The sequence below is a fragment of the Acomys minous genome (genome assembly GCF_964271855.1).
Source record: "Acomys minous genome assembly, chromosome: 3".
NCBI lineage: Eukaryota > Metazoa > Chordata > Mammalia > Rodentia > Muridae > Acomys > Acomys minous.
The window spans coordinates 104,539,825-104,567,260 of NC_140485.1; the positions used below are offsets into that span (position 1 = coordinate 104,539,825).

At 43.1% G+C, this 27,436-nt stretch overlaps 1 protein-coding gene across 3 annotated transcripts in view; it reads right to left on the reverse strand.

Moving 5' to 3' along the window:
- The window catches only part of MAN1A1 (mannosidase alpha class 1A member 1), a 185,919-nt gene that overhangs the window by 142,530 nt on the left and 15,953 nt on the right, over nt 1-27,436 (reverse strand). The window lies entirely within an intron of this gene.

Below are 27,436 nucleotides of genomic sequence, written 5' to 3' on the forward strand. Positions count from 1 at the left end.
TCCACATACATTAACTGGAGGTAGATCCTATCTATTCATAAATTAGAGACCAGTAACATTTCTTAAATATAACCAGCTGTTCCCATAAAATGGTTGAATAAAAATGCTTTATGACTCAAAGCCTATGTGTAACAACAATTACTATCTTAAGGACTGAAAATTGAATGCAGGGCCTCACACACTACGGATAAATACCCAACCACTGATCCGTTTCCTCAGACATCTTACTTTATTCTGAGACAGGATCTCACAACGTCACCTGGACTGAATTTGAACTCCCCACATAGGCTAGCCTAAGCTCACGGTCCTCTTGACTCAGCCTCCTAAATTGTTAGGGTTACAGTCCTGTGCCGCTGGGCCTGGGCTGTCATTGTTTTTATACAGAGCTTCTACAGAGGTAAGGACCCCTTAGTTATCAGGAGCTTCTCCATACCATTATCTTAGAGTAACAGTCATCAATATGTAAATAAGATATGGAAATGGGCCCACCTGGTTCCGTATTTTTTAAGATCATGAAAAGCACATGGGGCTAGCGGCACTGCTTTTCAGTTAAGGGCACTTATTACTCCTACAGTGAGACCAGGCTTAGCTCTAAGCAGCAGCATAGTGGATCACAACCTGCCCACAGTCCACTTCTAGAAGACCTGATGCCTTCTTTTGACCTTCTTAGGCACTTGGCATGAACATGATAAACTTACACACATCCAAGGAAAATACACACAAAATAAAATAAGATAAATCTAAGTGTGCATTTATACCTATATTGGTACAATTTATTACCAAAGGAACACATGTATCGGTACAAGTATTGGTACCATTCAAGGGCTAGTTGTCATGGAAAGTTGTCAATAAGATCAGCCTGACTCAAAACGAAGCCCATACTTGTCCTGAACACAATAACGCGTGCCGTCATTTAACTGCCTTCTATCCCATTTTCCATTCTCGCCCAGGTTACTACTAACAGCTACCAAGAATCTATACGCTCCTCTGGGGATGCTGGCTAAACATTTCCCTTCGGTACAGTGCTCCAATTTTGCCAGAACCCTTTAAAATATAGCTCCAAACCATATTGGCTTGGTGGATGAGGAGGAGCCTGAGGCTCAAAACTTAAAATCAACATAAAACTTGACTCAGAGTCATGACATTACAGCCAAGGATCCAGCACGTATGCACACACTGGTGTGGCTGGCTTCAAAGCCCGAGGGCAGAAAGCTGCGTATCATCACCTCCCTCTACAAGTCTGTAACAGAATCTCTCACTTTCAAGTACCAGGCTGGGTCTTCCAAGAGTCGGGAAAAGGGTACGGGGTAATGTTTTCAAGGTTTTCCTTATATAGATTAACTTTTCGGGAAGATGCAATGGACTTGAGGTCAGGTTACTGGACTTCTGCCTGTGATGCCACCTGACGCATGAATGAGTTGGCTTCTGTGAGGCCGCCATTACTGATCTGAACGAGCGGGATCCCAGTGTCTCACTCCTGGTATGACTCTACAAGCATGGCGGGTGCCTCTGTACCTGGCACACTGCCTGGCAAGTGATATGTAGAGCTATGGGTTTACAAATGTTAAGCCTATGCTGAAAGCCATTTGTGTGCATATCACGGAAACTAGAAACCGATGCGCTCTGGAAGGAATGAGTCTATGAAATCCACGAAACACCCTGAGGTTATTTTCCAGTTTTACCTGTTTTGTCATCCGCCACCACCACCCTGCCCCCCATCAAATATACTGCATTTTGCTAAACTCTTCATTTTATGAATTTCCAAATTTGTGAATTTCCAAATATGCTTTAAAACTTCAAGAGCTTTGGAATATACTCCAACATTAAAAAAAAAAAAAAAAGAGCCCCAAACTACATTACAGTTATTAACTGTTTCAGCTTTGAATCTGAGTGCAAACAGCTTTAAAACAGCATATAGATTTCCCACAGAAATCCACAGTGCTTTGTCAAAAATTATCAAAACCAGGCCTGCTAATGTATATTTGTAATCCCAGCACTCAGAAGGGTACACGTGGGAGGATTATAAATTCAAAGTTATGCTTGGTTACATAATGTTTGAGGCCTGTTGGCTATATAAGACACTGCTGGAAGGATTATCATTTATACAATGTACACTACCACATGATCCCCGTAAGTCTTATCTGTCTGTCTGTCTCTCTGTCTGTCTATCTATCTATCTATCTCCTACCTACCAACATATCTATTAGCTTTCCTTATCCTTTCTCCCCAAAGGAAGATCTGATGTTAATAGCTTAGCTGCTGATATTTCCCAACATGATTTTCTCATCTCTTGGGGTTTCTATGAGCTAAAGTTAGAAAAGAAGAAGATAATAATGTGATCAAATGCCCTGAATGGAACAACATTAATGCTTCCTGTAGTGTTCTGTATAAGCTGAAGGGAAACAACCACAGTGTTGATGGCCTCCAAGGTTGATCATCTTGGTTTGGAATGATCTGCTATATTATTCTAAGCTGCAAGATTATGGGGAGGTGTGTGTGTGTGTGTGTGTGTGTGTGTGTGTGTGTGTGTGTATGCACAGGATATTCATGCTACTGGTTTCACAAGTCATTTCAGATTATGACTCATATAGATATCTGAAAACACAAAAATACTTGTCATTGTATGGTATTGCCACAGCCAGCTTTAGGACAATGAAGACAAAGGCATCCAATCTCTCCAGACTTAAATGTTACAGCTTGCTATCAAGACAAAGTCACTTCTAAACTTTAATTGTCACAGAGAAGCCCATGAATAGGACTGCTCCTCCACCACCTCCCCCTTCACGGGCCTCTTATTTTGCTTTGTAGCCTTTCACATACTTAATTAGGGTCCTATAGCTTGACATTCCAAGAAAGAGGATTAAAACTGGGCCAAACCAAAGGTTGATTAGGACTTCAAATGCAGCCGGAGACCCTCACAAGTAAAGAGGGGTGGAAAGCAAGGCACACTTGACTTTGCACTGGCGTAGAGCAGCGCTAACACAGTGTGACGTGGATGGAAACAAAGGAAGGACACAAAAATCTGCAATAGCAATCCATTGTCCTGACCCAGAAAGGATGGAATTGAAGCGTAAGATACGCACAGAAGCATTTGCTTCTCCTTGACGCTGTGCTCTTAGAAAGGATTTCTCAATTTGTACTATTCTTTTCAGTTGGCATCAGGGCTGAGTAATTAGGCAATGTCATTTATTGAGTGTCTGTTACTCCATGAATAATAAGATGCTGAAGGACTGAAAGGGGCACAGGCAAGCCTATCTCTCCTATAATCTAAGAGATACCGTGTGCAAGCTTAACAGTTCCATGTAAGTCCTCAATAAAAGTTTATAAGTACAGAACAATAAGAGACTAGTTTAATGGCGTGTACAGCTCTATAGTTGCACTTAATAATTTGTTTTAAAGGCTAGGTCTTTCCAAGGACAGAGGAAAGACATTAAATATGTTTGTATTTCCCAAGAGCAATAGGTAGATATCATAGCTGTGTTTTTCTTAGTGGAACTACCATAGCAAATAATTCTGTTATTTATAGAGTCTTAAATTTTTCATGATAGAGATATTAAAAGTATCTTTTCAAAAATATCCTTTTTTTTCTTTTTCTTTCTTTTTTTTTTTTTTTTTTTTTTGCCAGTCAGGCTTATATAGACTTTGTGTTATCACTCTTCCTGCTTCTAATTTCAGTCCCACCACCACCACTTGAAACTTGCTATGTAGACCAGGGTGACCTCTAACTCACAGAGATATGCCTGCCCCTGGTATGTACTATCACACCTTGGCATCACTTTGTAAATTCTGGTTGGTCCTGGCACACCAACCAGAATCCAGGGCCTGGTGCTTGATCTAAAGGGAGAAAACTGGGGGTGGGTGGCTGGGGTGTAGGCACAAGCTTCTGAAGTGAGATACTGTAGTAAGTCACTGTCACTACTTATGGGCCAAGACAGGCTGAGCTAATGAACTCTTTTGGGGATAGTTTGACTGGGAGAAAGGCTGAGAGAATCTGGAGGCCAGATATGGGTGTAGATGCAGCGATGTACTAATCCACAAAGAAAGGTCATAAAATGGGGTCACAAAGCATTTCAATGCTATGGGGGAACACAGAAGGTCTGAGGCAGAAAGAGGAGGCTGAGAGGCAGAAAGGTTGTAAGTGGTCAGTCGTTTGTGTGGTGCCCTTGAGAGCAGAGCAGTCACAGAGTTAGGAAGGATGCTGTTGATTCCTGAATGTTGACAAAATATCTTCTTTGAGGCGTGGCTTATTTGCTTGCTTCCCCGGGTGTCCTTACAGAAAGGCATGCTGTTATTTCTAGCAGTGAAACAGAAGGGCAGGCCACAGGCCTCTTACAGGCTGGATTCTTATGGCAGCTTCGACCACACTGATGTATGCCTGCTGAGGCACCTAATCTCTCTGATGCCACTTTCTGCCCCTATGGGATGTGAATGAACAAAAAGTTCTTTGGTTGTGATGAGTAAGTAAAATTAGCCACGTAAAGAACATACAACACACCGCACTGTGAGCACCTGATGTGCTTTAAGCATTATAGTCATTTGCATTAAAGAGAAACATATCTTTGTTCTTTCTAATCGCCAAGTTTCATAATTGTGCCTAGTACATAAGCAGAAAGGACAAACATACACAATCCAGGCAAAGCTGTACTGTGCTGCGTTTTCTATAAACATATACATTTAAAAACACACACAGCAGTTTGCTACCCAAAAGGTGACAGAAAGAATGACAAAGATTGGAAATGGCCCTTTCTAGAGTAGGGCAAAGAGACACCCTTTAGTTTTGAAGTCTTGTGTCCATGAACTCTATTGCTCTAGGTAAGGCTGTGAAGGGCGTGTGTTCTGAGAGATTTGTTCGCTGCTGATGTAGGAAAGCGATATGAACACGAGATGGCTAAGGACCACCAGGATTTACATAGGGTTCCCAGGGAGAACCATTTTCACAGCACGAGGCCATCCCGAGGCTCAGGGCTAGAGGCCATTCTCCTGGAAATGCACGTAATGGAAGTCTTCAGGGAGGGAGGGGCTGAGGAAAGGCTAGGTCTGGAGCTTGTGGTGAAGGGAGCCCATTAATTAGAAGGGTGGGACTCTCTGACCAAGCACCCAGGAAGGCAGTAGCAGCTGCCTGTCAGCAGCCACCAGTTGTTGGGTAGCTTCATAGACTACATGGAGCAAACATGCTCTTAGGAGCTAAAATTGGTTGGTCTATTTAGAAAGTAATTTGATGTGTAGAAACTTCAGTTTCAAGCCAGTGGGCTCTTGACTTAATAGGTGCTGGCATTATCAGGGAATGAGGAGCAGTGTGGGGGTGGGGGTGGGTAATGTGGGTTGGGTGGGGTGAGGGTGGGGGGTCGGGTGGGGTGGTGGCGGGGGGGGGGGGGGGGCGGAGGTGAACCACAAAGCCACCCTCGCTGACTTGGAGGGCAGCTGGCTGTCTGGCACCAAAGAAATGCTCTGTAGACTGGTAATATTCCATGCCTGTGGTCCCCACAGGGCTGCGGCTTAGGTGAGGTCTAAGGTAAGAGTTCTATTTAACTTACCACTTGTGACAGCTACAGCTATGTGCCAGTGGGTGCTGGTGGATCAGGTAGATAGGAGCATATGCTGATATGTGGGTATGTGAGCATACGTGGGTATTTGCATGCACAAGCGCACGGAAATGAGATGGTAACCATAGGTGATATTGGTGGTGGTGGGTTTTGTTTTTGTTTTGTGTTGTTTGTTGTTGTTGTTTTCGTTTTGTTTTTTTGAGCAGGGATCCCTTGCCGGGACCTGGAGTTGACTGACTGGGTAGGGATAGCTGACAAGGGACTCCCAGAGATCCTTTCATCCCCACCTCCCCAGTGCTGGAATTATCCAGGCGTACCATCGCATCAGGCTTTTTTACGGTGAGCCTTCTGAAGAGTGAACTTAGGTCCTCATGATTGCACAGCAAGCCTTTGTGGACTGAGCTATTTTGCCAGCCCCGTTTTAAATTATGCTTAGGCGCGATTCTTTGGGGGAAAAAAAAAACTTAACTTAAAATCCTGCCAGTAGGGAAAATAAAATAAAATAAAATAAAATCAGGACTGTAGCTGCTCCCAAAACTTGCCAGAAATGACTTGACTGCCTTATAAAAATAACTTATAGGATGTTCAGAAACAACCTCAACAGAAAATATCTTTAAGTCATTGTGTCAACGTCTCCTCAGCCTTTAGAGAAAACGAAATGAGGAAAATGAAAGGGAACAATCTTATAGAGTAACTGGAGGGCAGTGGAGCAGAGCTCCCCTCAACGTCCACATCCCACAGAAAGAAATTTCTAGATAAGGAAGCAGGAGGCAGCAATGGAGCCGGCTCTCTATCTGCTTGTCCTTTCACCCATCTCTCCCTGCCAAGGCTTATCTAAGAGAAGAGGCGCTGGCCCTGGCGACCCCAGGTACAGAATAACTTCACAGATAAACCCGAGCAGCCTGAGCAGTGCGCCTGGGCCCTGCTGTCTACGGGTCTAACCTTTTAGCTCTCTCATTCGTTAAAAAAAAAAAAAAGAGTATATATAATCTTGGCTGGGTGTGTTGGTGCAAGCTGAAAATGATAACACTTGAGAGAGGCTGAGGCAGGAGGATCACAGGTTGGGACCAGCCTGGGTACACAGAGATCTTGTCTCAAAAGGAAGAACAAACAAACAAACAAGGAATAATCAATTACTACAAATGATGTGCCCTCGTATAAGGTGTTGACTGTAGGAGAGGGCAAAATGAGTACTTTTCATGCCTTCTGCTCAATTTTGCTGTGAATCTGAAGCTGCTGTTTTATTGAGGGCGGTTAAGAATCACCTTGAGGTTTGTAAAGTCAGGAGTCACACGCACAAGTGACCCGACTAGTAGACAGTATTCCTTGGGGCATGCTCACCTATATTCCCTGACCGCTTCCTGTCTCCTCCCAGGCTTCTGGAGCTGAGCAGAGATAAGGGGGGAGGGCAGGGCAGAGAGTGGGGGGGGAGGGGGGGCAGGGCAGAGAGTGGGGGGGGGAAGGTCCGGGGGAAAGGCAAGCAGGCATTTAGGAAGCTCAGAGCCAGGGATGTCAGGGCAATTGAAGGAGAAGTAAATTAATGGGACAGAAAAGAAAAGAGGCCAATGTCGCTTGGAGGTGACAGAATGCAGAGCATGGTGTGACTCTGCGCTCTGTGACTGCAGGCCCGGAGTCTGTCATGGATTCCTCCAGACGCATTCAGCACACTCAGTTAACAGGTACCAAGATGCAGCCTCCGAGACTTGAGAACGGTCTCCACACTGGAGAGGCCCGCACCCGTGTCGTCTCCTAGTCATCCTCAGGCTGTACAGAGGAAACCCCTTCCTGGCCAGGGTAGTTTCCAATTTTACTCTGCATTAAATTAAAACACTTATTCATATGCTGTGTTCAATTTCTCTTTGAAATTCTGAAACATATTAGCTGTCTCTCCCTTTCCCTAAGGCTACTAAAATCTTCTATTTCCAAGGTTCTGTTCCCCAATATTGTAATGACAATTTAGCTTATTGAGTACCTAGTGAGGCCAGGACAAGAACTGTAAATGGAGGTTTGCCAGAGTGAGGGGACACCATACCTTCACATGGCCAATTTACACATCACACTAAAAAAAAAAAAAAAAAAAAAGACATTTTTGTTTATCAGAATTCAACTTAACTGAGAGTACTATGTTTTGCTGAGGTCGGGAGGACCAGGAAAGATATAGCCCAACTTGGTTTTCTTCTTTAAGATCCCAGGCTTGTTACCTTTGCCCAGCTTTGGATCAAGAAAAGATGCTAAAAATCAAAGGACCAGACAAGATAGAATGGTCCAGAATAACTATAAATGATGCGAGTGTAGCAAAATGCAAGTAAGGGCTCTGTCTCAAGCCACTTACTCGTACTATGCTGGGCCTGGAGAGTTATTCAAGTGCTTGGCATACATAACGGCTCAAGCTTAATTCCCAGCATCCACATAGGAAGTCAGGCATGCAGTGCATGCTTACAATCTTGCCATCTTAAGAGGTAGAGATGAAAGGCTCTCTGGAGCTGGCTGACTGGCCAGACTAACCAACTGGGAGCACTTCAGACCAATGAAGCATCTAATCTCCAAAACACATGGCAAGGTTAAGGGGTTTCTAGAGAGCAAAGTAATTACATGAGATCTGGCCACCACACACAAATGCCCACAAGCGCATGCTTGCCTGAACACACACGAGCTGCCACATGCATGTGCACCTACACATATAGGTGCACCTGTGTGTACCTGCACGTGTATACACCTTTTCACACATCTATCTGCACCTTTACCCACACCAGCGCTAGGCTGAAAGTTAGCCAAGGTTAGCACTTTACTGCTGCATCCTCAGGGTCATGGGGATGGCTTTGCTCTGGAGTCTGTGAGGATACAACTTGGCACAGTTCAGGGATTAGCTTGGATCTTCTCCTAGCCTGGCCCTATTCATGGTGCCAGCTTCCTGGAGTGCTCCGGCCCTACTGTGGCCTCTTTGCTATGAATTAGCAAAGTCCTTAAGATTTGACATGCGTGCAGTGGTGTGTACAGACTTCTCAGCAATTCTCTTTTCTGCGGATGAGTTGTGGCTTCACAGTTTAGATAGCATTATAGGGTTTTCAAACAGTCTGTTCTAGCCCCATCCTCCCCCCCCCCAAAAAAAAACCCCAAACCAAATCAAAACAAAACAAAACAAAACAAAAACCTGCAAGAGCCATCATCACTGTGGGTTTTAGAGTTGGAGGGCTGTAAAGAGGAAGTGAGTAAGCTTTGCCACACATCTACCACATTGAGCCATTGAGAGTCGCTTGACTGCATTTGACACATAGAAGCCTCGCCACATCCCTTAGGATCTTCTTATGGCTGCAGAAGCATGGCATAGAGGACCAATAAGGCTGGGAACCCCTGTCCTCTTCCTGCGCAGCTTCAGAACCTCTGCCACTGCTGAGCAATCCCGCTGCTTCCCACACAGGAAGAGACCCTTTCTAGGGTCTGGGAGACTGTTTTCAACACTGGCAACATAAATACCCCATACCATACCAGCTTGCAAGCTGAGGCTGGAACAAAGAGCCTTGTGCCACAGCCCTCCCCTCTTCCTGTCTTGAAGTTTTCAACTCTTTGGATATCCCTCCCATGTCAGCTCTAGGTTCCAGCTCTACACCAGAAATCCTCTTGGCTTGGCCTTCTGCTACTTAGACACAGTGGCTTCACTCTACGCCAGCAGGCCTGGCAACAGATTTCAAGACAACCAGCACTCTGTCTCCGTACTGAGCTGCAGACTGTATCACCACCATCAGGCCAACATCTACTAGTTTGCTTCTGCTTTTTCTGTAGGACTCTACTTCCTCTTCCTGTCGCCACGGGCACAATCTGTCTATTACCCAGGGTTGACTTAGGTGCAGGTAAATCTGAATATAGAATTCAGATTTCTATATCCTGACTTCTTTCCCAGTCAACTTTAATATATATTTGTAAAGAGGGCAGCAGGAGATACATAAAGGAGTAATTATTTAATACTGCCTCGTGAATCTTAATGGGTTACCTTGCATTAACTCCCCTGAGAAATGAGCGTGGTTAGCAATGGCAGTGTCTTTAAATGGGAATGCTGGAGAAAGCTGATAAAAAGAGAGAATCCTAGTAACCACTACTTACGAATGGTAGATTGCCTGGTGGTTTGTAAGAAAGGGGGGGGGGGGGGCTACACATATTTAAGGACTTTCTTTGTGATAAAATTCCAATGCTATTTTACAAAACTTTGAATCTCCTTCAGACATAAATTAAACAGAGTAAAACAATGGCAAGACAAATCACACAAGAATTTAAAAAACAAAACAAAACAACAACAAAAAAAACAACTTAGGCCAGGCATGGTGGCACACGCCTTTAATCCCAGCACATGGGAGGCAGAGGCAGTTGGATCACTGTGAGGTCGAGGCTAGCCTGGTGTACAAAGTGAGTCCAGGACAGCCAAAGCTAACAAAGAGAGACCCTGTCCCTAAAAACCAAAAAAACAAAAACAAAAACAAAAAACACCCCAAAACTTGAGTATGATACAAGTAAATTTAAAAAAAAAATTCAAGGGATAATAATTTTTCGCTGAGAGTGGTGGAAGGATACAGCAGTTTCAGGAGACCATCACGACCTTAGGATCAGGGGGCCTGAACAAACTGCTGCACCAACCAAGGGCAATGCATGCAGCAAACATAGACCGCCCCCCGCCTGTTCAGATCTAGCCAATGGACAGCTCATTCTCCGTGGTGGTTGGAGGATGAGGGACAGCCTCTGACATGAACTCTGGTGCCCCCCAATTTGATCACTTCCCCTTGGTGGGGTGGCCCAGTGGCACTCAAAGAAAGGGGAAGCAGGCTATCTGGATGAGACCTGATAGATTGTGGTCCTATGATGGGAGAGGAGGTCCCCTTGTGTCAGAGGTCTAGGGGAGGGAATAGGGCAAAAGAGGCAGGGAAGGTGGGAATGGGAAGACACAAGTGAGGGGATAACCGTCGGGATGTAATCAGAATAAATTATAATACATTAAAATGAAAACAAAAAAATAGTTTAGCACCTTCAAAGTTAGAGATCAAAAACTGTCTTGTTCATGCCTGGATGTCTAGTAAATTCTTTTGGAGGAAAGCAGTGGTGCTGAGAATAGTTTGTGTGTATGACGTAATCTTGCATCAGCTGAGGAGCAGCTGTCACTCACGATACTTCCTGTCAAGACCCCTGCCTACTGAAATGACCTTGGCTCTCATTATACAAAGGCTGCCACTTGAGTTTAAAGGTTCACCCGCAGGGCTTTTGGTCTTTTTATCTAGCTGAGTTTTAATTAACACTAAAAATGTGCTCATTAAATTAGCGAAGTTGACGCCTCTGTAGTCAATGGAAGGCCAGGAAGGGGGTCATTTGTGGGCCAGGGTACCAACTGGTCTTCGTTATCTGTTTCCTAAACCAAGACCTAGAATGGCTCGTGAAGTTCTTTCTTTTATCAATTCATAGAAATTGGTATACTCTGATCCCATGGTGATCCTTTCCATGTCAAAAACCTAAAAACTTATTTTATACGTGCTATTTTCATAGCAAAAGATGATTTACTTTTTTGGTTCTTGAGTTTACTTATAAGACAGGTGTACGTCTTGAGGTTGGAGAGATGGCTAAGTCAGTAAAGTGCCTGCCGTGCAAGAATGAAGGCCTGAGTTTAGACCATGAGTGTTTACAAGCATGGGGGTTGGCGGCTGCAGCATGGTGAGGCAGGAGCAAGCCAGGAGCTTGCTTGCCAGGCAGCCCACTATCAGTGAGCACCTGTTTAAGTGAGAAAGCCTAGTTCAAAAGATAAGGGAGAGTAATCTAAGGAGACACCCAATGAGGCCCTCTGGCCTCCCCATGAATATGCATGAACACCTCCACTCACAGATGCATATGAAACACACACGTGTAAATATGCACAGTGGCATGCATATTATTGTGCGACCATCAGGATGCTCTCTTTTCCAGTAATGGCACATGAGTTTTTGTAAGACTGAAATATTTAGGTCAAGGATGTTACGTAATGATAGGGCTTTTGCGTGGCATATGCAAGGCACTGGTTTGATTCTGAGTGCCTAAGACTCCTAAGACAGACATACTCACACTCCTGTGCACGCATGGACACACACACACACACATACACACACACACACACTCAAATGCATGCATGGATGCACACATGCAGTGACACATGTATGCATAGACACAAGCACACACACTGAAGTATGTGTTTGAGGTTTTTTTGGTGTGTGTGTGTTTTAGGGATTTGTTTATGGGCTTGTCAAGTTCATAGAGACTAAACTTTTGCTCGTTTAGATTCCTTTTGAAACTCGGCAAATACTATGATTCGTTCGTATTACTGAAAACAGTTATTAACAGTGAAGTTACTAGTTATGAAAATAGTCGTCAATGTAAAAATTTGAACTTAGTTTTTAAAAAGCCTATAATAACACACACATTGATATCTGTATGTATGTATGTATGTATGTATGTATGTATGTATGTATGTATGTATCATCTATCTATCTATCTATCTATCTATCTAATCACATCTAGCCCCAGAGATTCAAACTTTGTTCTTTCGCTATCAAGAAGAAAATGGTACATGCGGTTCTGTATTCCATTTTTCAATGTTTTATGTTTTATTTAAATGGAGTATTTTAGAGAAAAACTTTACGGTCATAGCAATACTAAGCAGAAAAGTACACGGTTCCCATGTGTCCCCCTTCCCAACAAGCAGGCAACCTGTGCATGATCAACCCCATGCAGAGAGGCACATGCGTTATGGGTGATGAGCCTACAGTGACACACCATTGATGCCCAAACCCCGTGGTTTACATTTAGATCCCCTCTGTGAATATTTTATGGCTCCTGACAAGTGTACAATGGTATGTATTTACCACTATATATAAGTATTTCCATTGACCCCCAAATTCTTTCTGCTGTGCCTATTATCTCTTTAGGCCCCCCAAACTCTAAAGCCACCACTTATGTTACTGCCTTCACTGTTGCTCTGCTCAGAATATGGTATCCTTGGGACCATCAGCATCTATGGTTGGCTTCTTTCACTTGCAATATGCATTTGATTCCACCATTACTTTTAATGCCTGGGTGGCTCGTTTCCTTTTAGTATTGAACAACTACTAAACTACTAACTCCCACTGTCTGGATCAACCATATTTTGGCCCATATCCTTACTAAACAATACCCTGCTTGCTTCCTGGTTTTTTTTTTTAAGACAAAAATAAAGTTATTAAGAGCAGAGTCACAGAGCACAAGCATTCCTTTGCCAAACTCACACCAGAAGTCAGTATTCTCTGAGCCAAAGGATCATGAATTATAACTAATATTAAATATATATGTAAATATATGAATATATAAGCATATATAAATATATATAAACTATAAAATAACTATTTTCTAAACTGTTTATTATCAATAAAATACTTATTGTTTTCCTAGAATCCATATCATGTAAGATTCTGGCAATAATCTATGCACTACAGTTTAACAGTTTTATAAATTATTATTTGGATATAAAATAAAATGCTTTAAAAGTAAGTATTCAAAAAGCACTTACTGAAGGCAGTATTAATATATTATAACAAAATTCTAACTCCAAAGTATGATCTTGGAGTAGCAATGAACGGTGCTATAAAACTTAACACGCCTAGCTGGCACGCCCCAAAGGGCTTTCCTGATGGCCTTTACGATAAACAGGGCTAGCAATTACTGACCATGACATGGCAGAAAGCACATGGAGTCTTCTTCCTTCAGTCCCTCACAACACATCAAGGAAGGAAATCAAGAGGTTGAGTGATTTATCAAGGCTACACCGCTAGCACGTTTGGTGGTTGCCTCTCGATTTGGACTGACCCCTGAGCCTGCAATGTGTTCTCTGTCCTGAGCCAGACTGACACTGTGCCTTCCAAAGAAACTCCCAAATGAGGGGATGGCATGATGCCGCTGCACACCACTTTATGCTCTTGGTACCCTAGTTATTCTGGAGGAAATGTAAGCGTTAAGGGTGAGACTTTCAGAGACATGGCATGTAGAGGCAGCTTCGGGTATTCTTAGTTTTGAAAACCTGTGGATAGAGAAACATCAAACTCATTGGTAGACTGAGGAAAAGAAACTGAGAGCCAGTCATATCTCATACACTGAGAAAAGAACTCTCACTATGCCATCTTCAACGGCAAAAACTTTCCTCGCTTGAAAGATATTTTTCCATCTGTAGTTAGATTCCTCACCTAGTTATTTCATAATTTTTATTTTTCATTTCCTACAGTTGACAACTTACCACCAACAAAACAGCTTGATATTTTCATTTTGTTCCTGCTCCCCCTGCCCTGAGAAAGGGAGAGAGAGAGGGAGGGGGAGGAGGGAGACACTGCCTTATACACTAGTCTACATATTAATAACAGTCTCAAAACGGATCCTAAATTGACAATGTCAAATTTCCTGTTAAATCCATGTTAAAAATAATAACTATATATAGATTACTTTTAAAAACTTACTATTTTTAACATTTCTACTATTATCGAGATTATTGAAAATGGCAAATTATTTCAGATGACATCATTTTTTTTAAAGGCAAGCACTAACATCCAATCTCCTTGTGTCATTACTGCCGTAGAAATGGTATTTTCTTGGGATTAAAGTTCATAGGAGACAGTGTACAGAGTGTACAAAAGCCTGGAAATGCATCACTCTGAACATTCTGTTAGAGCTTTAAAAGCTGATAAAGCCTATTTAAGAGAAAATCAGCCCTCGTTTTACTTTTGCTGGCTGGTATGTACCCAGCACTCAGCGCATGCCAGATTCAGCGACCTGCTAGGACAGACTGCACTGCTTTGCCTTACTGAGTGTAGCAGCTTCCAATTTTGCTCTGCTTTAAAACCAGACAAAGATCACAAAGATTTAGGGAGAACAAAATTTGCCAGGTTTGACAGGAGAGGCCAAATTATTTTACTGTTCAAGTAGGCTCTACCAATACGCAAAACAATGATAAAGCAGGAAAGGTGAATGAATGTGTATGGTGTGTGTGTGTGTGTGTGTGTGTGTGTGTGTGTGTGTGTGTGTTCACCTACTGCAGATAAGTATGAACTGAGTCACCGCACACCTATGGCTCCTATTCCTTCCTTATCTGTTAAACGGAACAGAATCTGTAACAGCTAAAATTTCCCTTCTCAGCCTCTCTAGATGTAGCGGTTCTAGTCTTGGGCCACTTGCCAAGGTCTGTGGGTGTTTATTTCATTTTTCCCTTCTGCCTTGACTCAAACTGATACAGAGTGGATGTGCCACCACGCTGACTACCCAACTCCCATAAAAGGGGAGCACAAAGCCAGAGGAATTGCAGTGGCAACACCGTAAGTTCAAATGGAGGCTCCTTTGTTACTTTCGAGTTTACGGAACCACACTTTGGATTTCTGTAAAATTTGAGAGGCCGGGTCAAAATTGGGGACCATTTACCATGTCCCCTACCTGGAAAAGCAGGAAAAATTTCTCTGCCACATTTCTGGAAATGTTATTTGTGGACTGAAACTACTTTCAAGGTCTCAGTTGTAGAACAATAAAAAGTCTGATTTGCCAAAGAAATTATGGTGGCTGGTCAAGTTTGTAATGGCTGATGTGTGAGACTTGGGGAACGCATACCAATTTAATGTGGGGATGTGGAGTTGGATTCATTCTGTAAACAGTATGGAACAAGTTTAGCAGTTTTCCTCTACCTTGTTCTACTAAAGGAAATACATATTAAAAATGGAATAAATCACTGAAGAAAATCTTGTTATTGAAGATGCCGTCTATGTTATATTTTGGGTACGAAAACCTCAAATGTTACCTAAATTGTTTTTGTACTACAATCTACCCACACTGAGAGTACCAACTGAAGTGTCCCCCCCCCCACCCCCAACTGCATCCTGTTTTGTTAAATAGCTTTACCGTCATGGGAAGAAGACAGACTAATTCTTAAAATAGTATCTGTAGAACTGGGGAGATGGCTCAGTGCATAAAGGGCTTGCTGTGAACCTGTGAAGATAAAAAACCATAGAAGCCCAGAAATCACATAAAAAGGTGGAGGAAGGTTGAGGGAGGGGCACACAGTCCCAGGAAGGAAAGTAGAGATGGGAAGTCCCCAGAGCTGACTAGCTAGACCACTCAGAACTGGGAACCATGAGGTCAGGAAGACCCTACCTCAATATACAAGAGGAAGAGCAACTGAGCAGACACCTGGAGGCAACCTCAGGCCTCCACACCATGTGTGCACACATGCATGTGCACCTGCACACACATGTAAAAATACATATGTTCATGTAAACACACACACACACACACACACACACACACACACACCAAACCCAGTGTTGTATTTTTTTTAAACATTGTGCATCTGCAAGAAAAAACTGACATTTAGTTTGAGTATTTAATTTTACCTACTTTTATGAATGTCATAGCAGAGCCACAGTTTCTCCTTCTCATGGTTGTAAATTTTTTTCTCCCTCATATGTATATCAAAGAAGAAGACTTTCTCCCCAAACTTTTATTATAAACACTCTACATCTTATTCAAAACAGGCCAGTAGACTCTCGATGTCACACTGTTGATTTCCATATAAACCAACACTCTTAGACTTTGTGTTTTCATTGTTTGAATGATATTTGAATCCCATATCCTTCATTTCTGGAAGCAGTACTGTTGTTCCAAACAGAGAAATACGACCTTCTACTACTGACAGAAATCTCCCTTCCCAGCACTGAATATAAAGCATTGTCCTTGGCGTAGGAAAAGCCAACTTAAACTTAAAATATCTTTGTTTAAAATGTTCCTTTGAAGCAGTTGGGTATTTTTATTCCCCTATGAGGAGATTCTATGATTACCTGAGGGCCCTGTCCATTCTACCTACTTTCTTGATTCTATCTGAGGTCACGCCTCCAGGAACTTCTTACCTGTACATCTGGCTGACAAGTCACCTAAACCCTGAATTACAATGGGTTAAATACAAGACACAGAAATGATTGCACTGAGTCATGGCGCTGTTTTGTTCCAGCCTCTGCCCTCCACTGCAGACGCTGCCAGAACTTGGGCTTACAAAGAGAAATAGACCCTATTCATCAGACAGGCAAGAAGTAAATCCCCAAAGAGACTGAGTTCAGCAGAGTGGAACCTACCTTAGTACTGGACTTCCCAGGCTAAATCCCATCTCTACTGAGATTCCAGGGTGTACCATTCATTCTGCCGTGTCTGCAAAACATCTTCCTACTTGTTCCTGTCCTAAGGGCCTATGCACAGCTGTGCGTCTGGGATCTCTCAGCATCACCAAGCAAGTCCAGATGTTCTTCCTCCTCCTCCTGCTTGAAGCATCTGGTGGCATTGGGCTCTGCTCAGTGTAGACTCATGATTACAAGCTAAGTCTGAGTAGCCATCACTGAAATCCACCAATCCCATCTCAGGCCTACTGGTAACCTGTGACCTCTTATAATAAATAGGGCTATCTTTCTACCATGGTTTCTATTTTGTAGGCCACTCTAGCCAACAGCCCAGACTGTTACTACAAAATGCACTTAGAGGAGACAAGTTACCCAGGCTTTGTGATGCTGGTCACCAGATACACCCTGCTTGTACTACTACATCAGAGCTTACTTAATGTTGACTCATCGCAAGATAAGGTCCCCACTTCCCCCAGATCAACCAATTCTGGATGGTGGCACTTTAAGTATATTCCCTGAAGCTTACTGTTGAAGCCAAGGTATTTTTCCAGATAGTGAGTGATGGCATAATGAAACCAGACTGAATCACAGACTTTAGGAAGGCCTTGATTAGTTTTCAGTTTCTGTGTGGCCAGATCTTTGACATGCAGCTCAAGCTTGCAGTTGAGCCTGTGGCGAGGTGGTCACTGACAGAAGAAACTCTCTAGTGTAATAGCCTGAGATCACAGGAAACGAGCTGGACTTGGCACAAATCCTTGGAAGATGCTCAATACCTTTATACTTGAGCCTTCTTAATAAGTAGTTATTACTTTATCATCATTTCGGGGTGTCACAAGACCAAGTTAGAGATGTTTAACAAGGATCATGTCACAAAATGTAACTATAAGTGTTTTCCTCAGCTAACTCTGATTTAAAACATAGTAGAAATGTTTTAAATTTTAAAAAATGTTTTATTCTTCTTTTAATATTAAGTGGGTGGCCCACGACCTTTTGTCTAGATTCAAAATTGTGAATAACATGCCAACTGTCACGACACTTTCCTTCTGAGGATATTTATGTAAGCCATGAATTTGCTAAGTACCATAACACAAAATTCCTTCTATTATTTTATAACCATAAATTTACATAGCAGATTGATAGTTCACAGCTATCGTGGTGTCAAAAATTGGGCATAACTGATCAACTAAGCAGTGCCCAGTATATCAGGGTTATTTTGGATCCTTAACTATATTGAGGGATAGGTCACTGTTTTGTACTTGTCTTGTAGTTTCCTCCAGTAGACACAGGATGGAAGATGTTGGTTGATATGTGCTAGGTTTTTTTCCCTACCTTACTCAGACACTGGTCTATCAGGCATACTCAACCTTTTAGCACTGGGACAAAACACAGTGATTACACTCCTCAAATGAACAACCCAGAACTTCACAACTCAATTAAAAAAAGAAAGAAAGAAAACGAAAGGAAAAGAAACTGTGCAATTCACGAGTGGCAGGATGGCCACGCCTGGACCAGTTCTTTGTACCCTATGGCATGGCAGGTGTTGATGACCAGTCATCTAGCAGACAGAGCTTTGAGCACAAGAATGAATAGGCTGGAGTTGTGAGGTACCGTGAGCAGGTAAGCCTGACGGAAAGGCAACAGGTCAAAGGGGCAGGTAGGGAAGACAGGAGTGAGAGGTAGTGAGTGAAGAAAAGCATCGCTGAAGACGGCTCTAACTCATGACATCAGCCTATGGTTTGAGAGGGCATAAAGACAGCAAACACAAGCCTTCACAGTAGGTAACAAGTAATAGTGAACTTGGCAAAAATGCTTCCGGCCTTGTAAATCATGTGCACCACTCTAAGCACTGAGTTACTACTGTGCTAGTTATGATAGCTACCTCGGCCATAGCATAAAACACAGAGTAATAGCAAACTTTCAAATCCAAGTAATATCCTTCCTTACAATCCTCAAGCTATTAAAAAAAAAAATAGACATTCCACCCAGTGCTTCTCAGGAGCAAAATGTTCTAACCCTGCATGTGTATCCAAGAGACAGAACGTCCTTTTGCCCTATTCTATCTGTGTTGTATATAAAATTAGCTACACAGAGGAAATTATCTGTTTAGCGATGAAAAAAAGGGTTCCCTCTGCTTTTTTTTTTTTTTATTCTAGCATAGGATTGGGTGCCTTGTGACTTTAGATATGAGCATCCTTACTGTTCAAAATCATTCTGGGTACATGAACATTTTATTTTCAGATGAAATATTTTTAATAACAAAAAGTATAGTGATCTGCTAGTTCACAACATGCATTCCTGATCTCACCATCGCTGGTGTTTGATTTGAAGTGGGCGATTCTTTGTTTTATTTTGTTTGTGTGTGTATTCAGTGGTGGGGGTGAGCGGCAGGCTTACATAATGCCAGATGATTTGATTAGCAGCCTCCCGGCCTCAACAGGACAAATGCCTGTATCCCATCCTGTGAACACCTATTATATACAGGCACTGTCAAATGTTATCTGGTGGGCTGGGGTCAAAAAAATCCCTTGTCGAGAGACGAAGTGAATTCTTTAACTCTAATAATAACCCCAGTACATATCACTAGTCACTGTTCCAAGAACTCCTTAGTACTGTGTGTGTACACACACACAAATCATCCTTACCAGTAACTGCGTAAAATAAGGTCTATACTTTCTTCTGTTTCACAGACGAGAACACAGGGTATCAGATACACACGTGGCAGAGAGGGAATCAAATCCAAGGAGTCTGGCTCCAGAATTTACGCTCCTAACTTCTACATGATCTACCAGGCAGTGGAGAGAAGGACCACAGATCAGGACTTCTGTTCAGTTCTGGCACCCTCAGTGGCCCTACTGAGCTCAGAACACTTCTTTGTAAAATTATGAAGAACGTGATGAAAACAAGGCATTTTATCAAAAGCACTTAGGAAGGCATCAGTGAAAGCCCGAAGAAGTCATGGAATATTCTTCCGTCTACTCATCCTCTTTATATGTGGACATCCCCTTTGTTTTCCTTCCTGGTTATCTATATACACAGAAGTGACTGTCACCAATAGGAAGGAACTATGACAAAGGGAGTTTCTTTTTATTTGGGTCATGTATCTATAACTAAAGGCACAAAATGGCTCTTAGGTAATAACTTGTTTGGGGTGAACACAAATCACAGGTATAGGCTGCAGAGTTAGTCAACAATGGCTGTTGAGTAGCTCTGTGTATTCAGGGGACTGAGCCTGACTTCGTCTAAGTACTGAGACAAGGTAACCACTCGGTCCTTGACATCCTTAGGCGTGCCTGTTACTTTACATGGCAGAAGGGAGTTGGCAAGTAGAGCAAACATCTCTGTGGATAATTAAGCTGACCTGAACATCAAGAGATTATCCTGCAGTATGCTGGGAGCCCAAACCAATCACCGAGCCTTTGAGAACAGAGAGCAGGCTTCAGCTGGGGCCAGGAGATGCAGCCTGCAGAGGGGAACATCAGCCGTGAAGCAAGGCCTGACTTCAGGGGATGCTGGGGTTTGAAAACAGAAGAGGATGCTCACTTCCACACCTCCTACACATGACTGGAAAAAACGCATGGAGGTGTGAGGCGGCCCCTACACATAGAGACGTGTGAAGCATCTCATGTTTAAGGGATTTACAGTGATGCCGAATACAGTTAACAGCAATTGTGCTGTCCATACAAACTTCTAAAACACACTTAAACTGGTCCCAACGCAAAAACAAATAGAACATGCCCCGAAGTGATTTTAAGCAGAGGCTCTCTAACCTCCAGCTGAGAAACCAGGTCAGATGACATCTTGCCTCGAGCCTTAGGAGACCTAGTGTAGAGAAAGCAAACAAGCCACTCATAGTCCACAGAGCTTGAGCAGTAATTTATACAGCTTAAAAACTGGTGTAGTCTTGATGATTCGTTGCCACAGTGAGAGAATACTCACACAGCACAACATGTGCAAGACAAGGAAGCGAACAATTGACTTGTCAACTGCCATTCCATGAATGTAGTCAATATGGCAGATGGGGGAGGGGGCAGGGGCTTAGATACTTGATCTTTCAAACCCTTCATCTATTTCCTGAAACAGGTATTAGTATGACTGTACAGGTTCAATAGCATCATGAATTGCACACGGCAGGAATAGTAGTAAGTGACAAAGCCAAGCACGCACTTAGCTTCTCACTCCCTGTTCATATGCTGCCTTGAATAGTAAGAATGCCAAGTATGTATGTATGTATGTATGTATGTATGTATGTATGTATGTACACATTTAAACAAAGAATCATTTAAAAAAAACACAGAGAATTTATTTCCTGCTGTCAGGGGAAAACACCAGTTAAAAACTCATGGAATTGATAAGATTCAAATCTAATCCTGACAGACACTTAGGGTTTTGAACGATGAGTAATAAGGCGTGCTTATTTTGTAAAGTTGAAATAAACCAGGCTGTGGGTGCTCTCATTGATGGGTCACCATTAAAACTCAAGACTCTTCATCACACTATCAAACAGCAATAGAAGGTTAAATGGTGACCATACACGATGTCTACCATCTTGGTTGTCAACTACCTACTATGAAGAGAGAGCTTCGAATGAGGAACTGTCTCCATCAGGATGACCCATGGGCCTGTGTGTGGGAAGAATTTCTAGAGTGTTAATTGGGTGTTAATTGGTGTAGCAGGTTCCATGCCCCTGTGGGCAGTATTATCCCTAGGGAGGTAGGCCTGGCTTACACAAAAAAGATTGTTGACCATGAACCCGGGAGCTGTGAGAGTAAACAGCTCACAGTCCATGGTTCCTGCCTCTACTCTTGCTTTAAGTTCCCATCCCACTTCTTTCAATAATGGGGTACAGATTATAAGCCAAATTAAACCCTTTTCTCCCCTAGTCACTTTTGGTTATGGTGTTTATAACAGCAACAGTAAACAACAACAAAAAAGGGGGCGTAGTTTTGGTTCACGAACTAGCATTTAAGCAGACTCGTATGTATTACAATTAATAGGATAATGTAAAGATGAAACCGCAACCAAGGTAACTCTGACAAAGTAGGTCTACACAAGAAACATTTCCAGTCTGGTGGCCGCACAAAGCAGCTATCTAGATACAGCAGGGACATTTGCAGGCCTGAGTGCAACCATCCAGCCCTCTGCCCTTCAGCACTTAAGAGGATCACACGTCACCAACTGCCCATCCCTCTTCTTGACCAATGCTGAATGGATGTATGTTCTTACAAACAGTCCTCTCTACATTAGGTTATTAAAAAACTCCCTGGGGGACCGTGTGCCTTTCTTTTACTTCAGATACCTGGGAGAGGCCGAAGCTAGCTTGATCTGCTGGCCTGCCTTCTTCACAGTGGGAAACATGGCTATTATCAGTTGCTTCGCTATTGTTATATTTAAAAACACAACAGCCAAAAGTAAGTTAAGGAAGGGGGAAAGGGGGTATTTCTCCTTCTGGTTCCAGAGAGATAATAGCCGATCGTGTCCTGGAAGCATGGCAGCGAGCAGCAGGCTTGGCTGCAGGAGCAAGAAGCTGAGAGCTCACATCTTGATCACCAGGACAAGGCAGAGAGAGCAAACCGGAAGTGGGTGAGGCTTTTTCTCAGAGCCCACCCCCAGGCGCATACCTCCTCCAGGCAAGGCTGTACCTCCTGAGCCTTCCTAAACAGAGCCACTATCTGGGGACTTTCTCTTTCAAACCATTCCATTCCACTCCCTGACCCCCACAGGCTCATGTAACTGGCAAATGCAGTAAGTCTGACTTCAAAAGTCCCCATAGTCTTTTACAGTCTCAATACTGTTTATAAGTCCAAAGTCTCTTCTGAGACTCAGGGCAATCCCTTATTTTTAACTCTTTGTAAAATCACAAAGAAAACGACATGCTTCCAATAGCTAATGGCACAGAGTCTACACCAGTGTTATATGATAGAAGTATGTAATTCTTCTATGCCCTTTACTTCTGTTTCCACCTCCAAGTTCCTGCCCTGAGTCCTTGCCCTGACTTCCCTTCGTGATGGACTGCAAGCTGTAAAAATGAAATAATCCTGCCTCCAAGTAGCTTTTGGTCATGGTGCTTGTCACAGCAATAGAAAAGTGACTAATAAAGTCACTGGATACTCGTGATGAAAAAAACATCCATCTAGTGGCAGGCCTCAGCCGGCCAACACAACCATGTGCTCGGCAATGTCTACTTTGCCTATTTCTCTTGTCAGCCTTTCTGTAGCCACTCATCCTATTACAGCGACCACCTCACCCCTACCTCACCCACCGTGACCATGAGACTTCTTTGACTCTAGGGTAAACATTCCCTCTACCAAACTCTCACTGAGTCTATTCCACTTGGACTCATGTTTGTTTTGCCTATCACCAAATCCAAAGGGCACTTCCCTCCCGTCCTTGTCTTCCCTCGAAGAAGCACAGGACACAGCCAAAACTCACTCCGTTATGATAGTAAGCACCGAAAGACGGTCCGCGGTGCTCGCACTCTGCATGTTTTTTTTGTTTTTTGTTTTTTGTTTTTGCATCTCTTTTTCTTTCTCTGTTTAATCCTTTAAACTTTGATGTTCTTCAGACTTCTGGGCCTTTGCCACTTCTAATAGGACAATGTCCTTGTGCTTCTTACTGGCTCTCCGGGTTGGATGACCTCATCATTTGTGGCTGTGCACTAAAGCTTTGCAGTACTGTATATTACGCCTTAGACATCGTGTCCATTTGGTGACTTAACGCCTGTCTGAAGCATCTCCCAAACCATGCTGGCCACACGCCCTTACACACACACACACACACACACACACACACACACACACACACACACACACACACCCCATGCACACCTTCTTTCACCTGTGATCCTGAGCATCTTGCTCAAAAACAAAACAAACAAAACAAAACAACCTAAAACCTACACATTTTCCTCCTCTATTCCTCCCCTCATTTTCTCATGTTAGCGCTCACAAAGTTTTACACATTAAAAAAAAAAATATTTCAAGGATACATGACTTTCCCAATCTCTACCACCCATTTATCTATCACCATATGCATGTGTATCACAGCCAAGTCTTTGAGCATGTCCTTGGACCTAGATCTTATGGGAAAGATGAAAAATTGACATGATAATCTCAACTTAGAACTGTCTCAGGGTTCTCAGTGATCTCAGGATAAAGGATGAACACAGGCCATGACACCTGAACTGTGACACGGTCACAGCACCCTTTCCTATCCTAACGCACTGCTCCTCCTGCCCCGCCACTGGCTAACTCTCAGGACTCTCCAGTACTTTACTTCACTTAGGAACCAGTCTCCCTGACCTTGGAGAGTGACCACAAATCTCACTCCTCTCTCTTTATTGCAGTTTTCATGGCATCATCTCCCTGCTCCATCATGGCACATCCTACACTGCCTTTGTGTGTGCCCTCTACCTGCCCCACCACAGCACTTCCTACACTGCCTTTGTGTGTGCCCTCTACCTGCCCCACCCCACACTTCCTACACTGCCTTTGTGTGTGCCCTCTATCTGCCCCACCACAGCACTTCCTACACTGCCTTTGTGTGTGCCCTCTACCTGCCCCACCACAAGCACTTCCTACACTGCCTTTGTGTGTGCCCTCTACCTGCCCCACCACAGCACTTCCTACACTGCCTTTGTGTGTGCCCTCTACCTGCCCCACCACAGCACTTCCTACACTGCCTTTGTGTGTGCCCTCTACCTGCCCCACCACAGCACTTCCTACACTGCCTTTGTGTATGCCCTCTACCCTCTCCGTTCCATGGAGGTAGTGGCTGCATCTCTCTTGCTCACTACAGACTCTCCAGTGCCTTTGAGTGGCACTTGAAAAGTGGTAATTCTCAGCGGCTGTGTGAGTGTTGGCAGTGATTCCTAATCTCATTTATTAAACACACAAACAGAATGAACTGAGTACAATGATTACTGTATTGCTTACTATACACATTTTGAAAAGTGCTAGCTATAATGTCTAGGTGTGTCTGTTAAGTGGGACTGAACATGATCTTTGCTTTTGCTTCTGTGCAAACGCCAGGGATGGAACCCAAAGCGGCACACACACTAGAAACATGCTCTACCACTAAGCTACAGCCTGCCTGTATCCAAAACCTCAGCCCCAAGCCAGTAACATTATCCCTTCAATTTGTAAAGTTGTTTTTTTTTTTTTTTAGAGGTGGGGGTAGTAAACCTTATCATGAATTTAAACTTTGAAATTTGGGTTAATATAATCATACTTTATAGACAGATTCTCTAGATTAAAATGTAATAACTATAAGATTATATATATTTAAATTTTAAGAATCACAGCTGTCCTACTGTGTTTCTTCCAGTGTCTGTGGTATTTCTCTTCCTTTTGATGTAGACAGCTTTCCAGAGCCCCTAATTACTTTCATTGATGTCTAAAGCATTACTTTAAATAATTATATGTATGCATACCCATGCATTTACTATGCATACGTATATCATTAAGGTATACATATGCATACATATAAAAGTGTTCACACTAATAAACATGCTTGATGTGGAGCAAACTATTACTTTCAAGAGAGGCTTTTCTAGACAAATTGGACATAGGTTTTCCTTTCATAACCAAAGTATGAGATGGAGGCTGCCGTCCCTCCATGCCTGACTTCTCCTTCTCCCTTCTCAAGGAGAGAAGTGACCGTGGCACAAGACCCTGGAAAGACCCACGCCCTGGTGCTGAGGGGAGTCAACAGAGAAGGATGGATGTCAGGGCCAGACAGTGACTCGATGAGCACACAGGACTTAAGTGACCATGTGCAACTTGCTTGACTTTCCTCAGTTTCAATTTCCTTTATGTAAAAAGAGGAACATAGTACAAAAGTGACAGGGATTTCTAAGAATTAAATAAGAAATGCAAAAAAAAAAAAAAGGCTAGCATAGTGCCCCTATAAACACCCAACAAATGGGACACAGCCATTACCCAGTGATTCTTCACCACTTCAGAATTAAAACTGCTTGTATTTACTATGCATATACATATCCCATGTTTTTATAGATATATACACATATATATACAAACATCATCAAGGGAAAATATGCATATTCACACTAATAAAAATGCTTGATGTTGAGCAAGCTATTACTCTCAAGAGAGGCTTTTCCAGACAAAGTGAACATAGGTTTTCCTTTTGTCGTTAGAGTATGGGATGGAGACAGTGCCATCCTTCCAGGTCTGACTTCCCTTTGTCCCTTCTCAGACAGAACATAAGGGAAACATATCTATGCAAAGATGAGATTTTCAAATACACACACTAACTGCTTTAACTCATGTAGATCATACTACACAGGACACCAGTTAAGAAGACAAGAACTGCACAGCCATCCCATTAGGAGAATAAGGAGCTTGCTGGGAAGCAAGACTGAAGAGCCATTTGTCTTAGGTGTGTGGTACTAACAGCTTCCTGGCTCTTCAACCCAGGCATGAGGAGTACATCACCAGGCCATGCCATTGCTGAGATTGTTAAACCAAATATGCCTGAAAAGTAAAAGCTGAGGTTTAAGAGGCAAGTAAAAAGTACTTTTAAAACATTAAGGCAAAATTTATAATTTCTCAGGGTCCCAGCCCTAGACAACAATAAACTGCAGGCGGCTAATGACTGTTAGGAGAGGGGCAGAAATATGCCTCGCCAATACAACAGACTGGGCAAGTCGTGTTTATATGTATATATCTGTGAATATACATAAATACATATATAATATAAAATAACAAAAACAGGCTATCAGCTTTAGGGACGACATCACATGGGGGCTTCAGGGAGAATAACTAAAAGGGGATAGAGGGAAGAAAGGGAGGATGGAAAGTGGTGCGATTCTGTTTCAATAAAAAATATATTTAAAAATGGAGAACTGCATCATGCTAGGGATGTCACTCAGTTGGTGGAGTGCATGGGTTTGAACCGAATCTCATAAATCAGGCATGGTACCACAACCTGGAATGGCAGCCCGTGATTGATGGAAGCAGGCGGAAGGATCAAAAAATGTAGGGCCATCCTTGGGTACACACACTAACTGTGGGGCCAGCCTGGCCTACATGAAACTATATCACAAAATAAATTAACAAATCCAATTTGGGTTCCTCTTATGTAACAATGAGAACAGTTTAGAATGCAGGAAACATACACAGATACTCTCTTTCCTGGCCACTAATATACTTGGTACCCCCCACCCCACCCCACCCCGGGGTTTGTAAAACACTCCAGAGTGGAGTGGAGTGCATAGGCTTGCCTGAAAGTAAGCAAGCAAGCAGGCAAGCAAACAAACAAACAAAAATTCTTTCCTACCTAGCAGTTGTGTTTGCCTCCCTTACACAAGTCTCAAACATTCCATCCACCAAAAATCCCCCAGTGTGTTGGGAGAGACCAAGCACTCTATGGTGACGCGTAAGACCTGCAATCAATCAAGCCCTGCTTCCTGAAATGGGCTTTGAGCAACTGCATGGAAGAGACGAGGCCGACAGACATGCTAACCAATCATGTACCTTGACAGCTTTCTCCCTCTGGAATTCTAAAGCGCACTGAGTGCCCTGCAGGTCAAGGGAATGGTGATCCGTCTTTGCACAAATCGGCACGTCTGGAATTCCCCTCACAGACTTCCAGGAAGGAAAGCCGTGCTCAGCCCCTGCTGAGAACTGGATGGGAGGGGGCCCTTCATGACTGAGGTGACTAGAGATCTGACCTGGGGGTAAAGTGCAGTCTCATCTC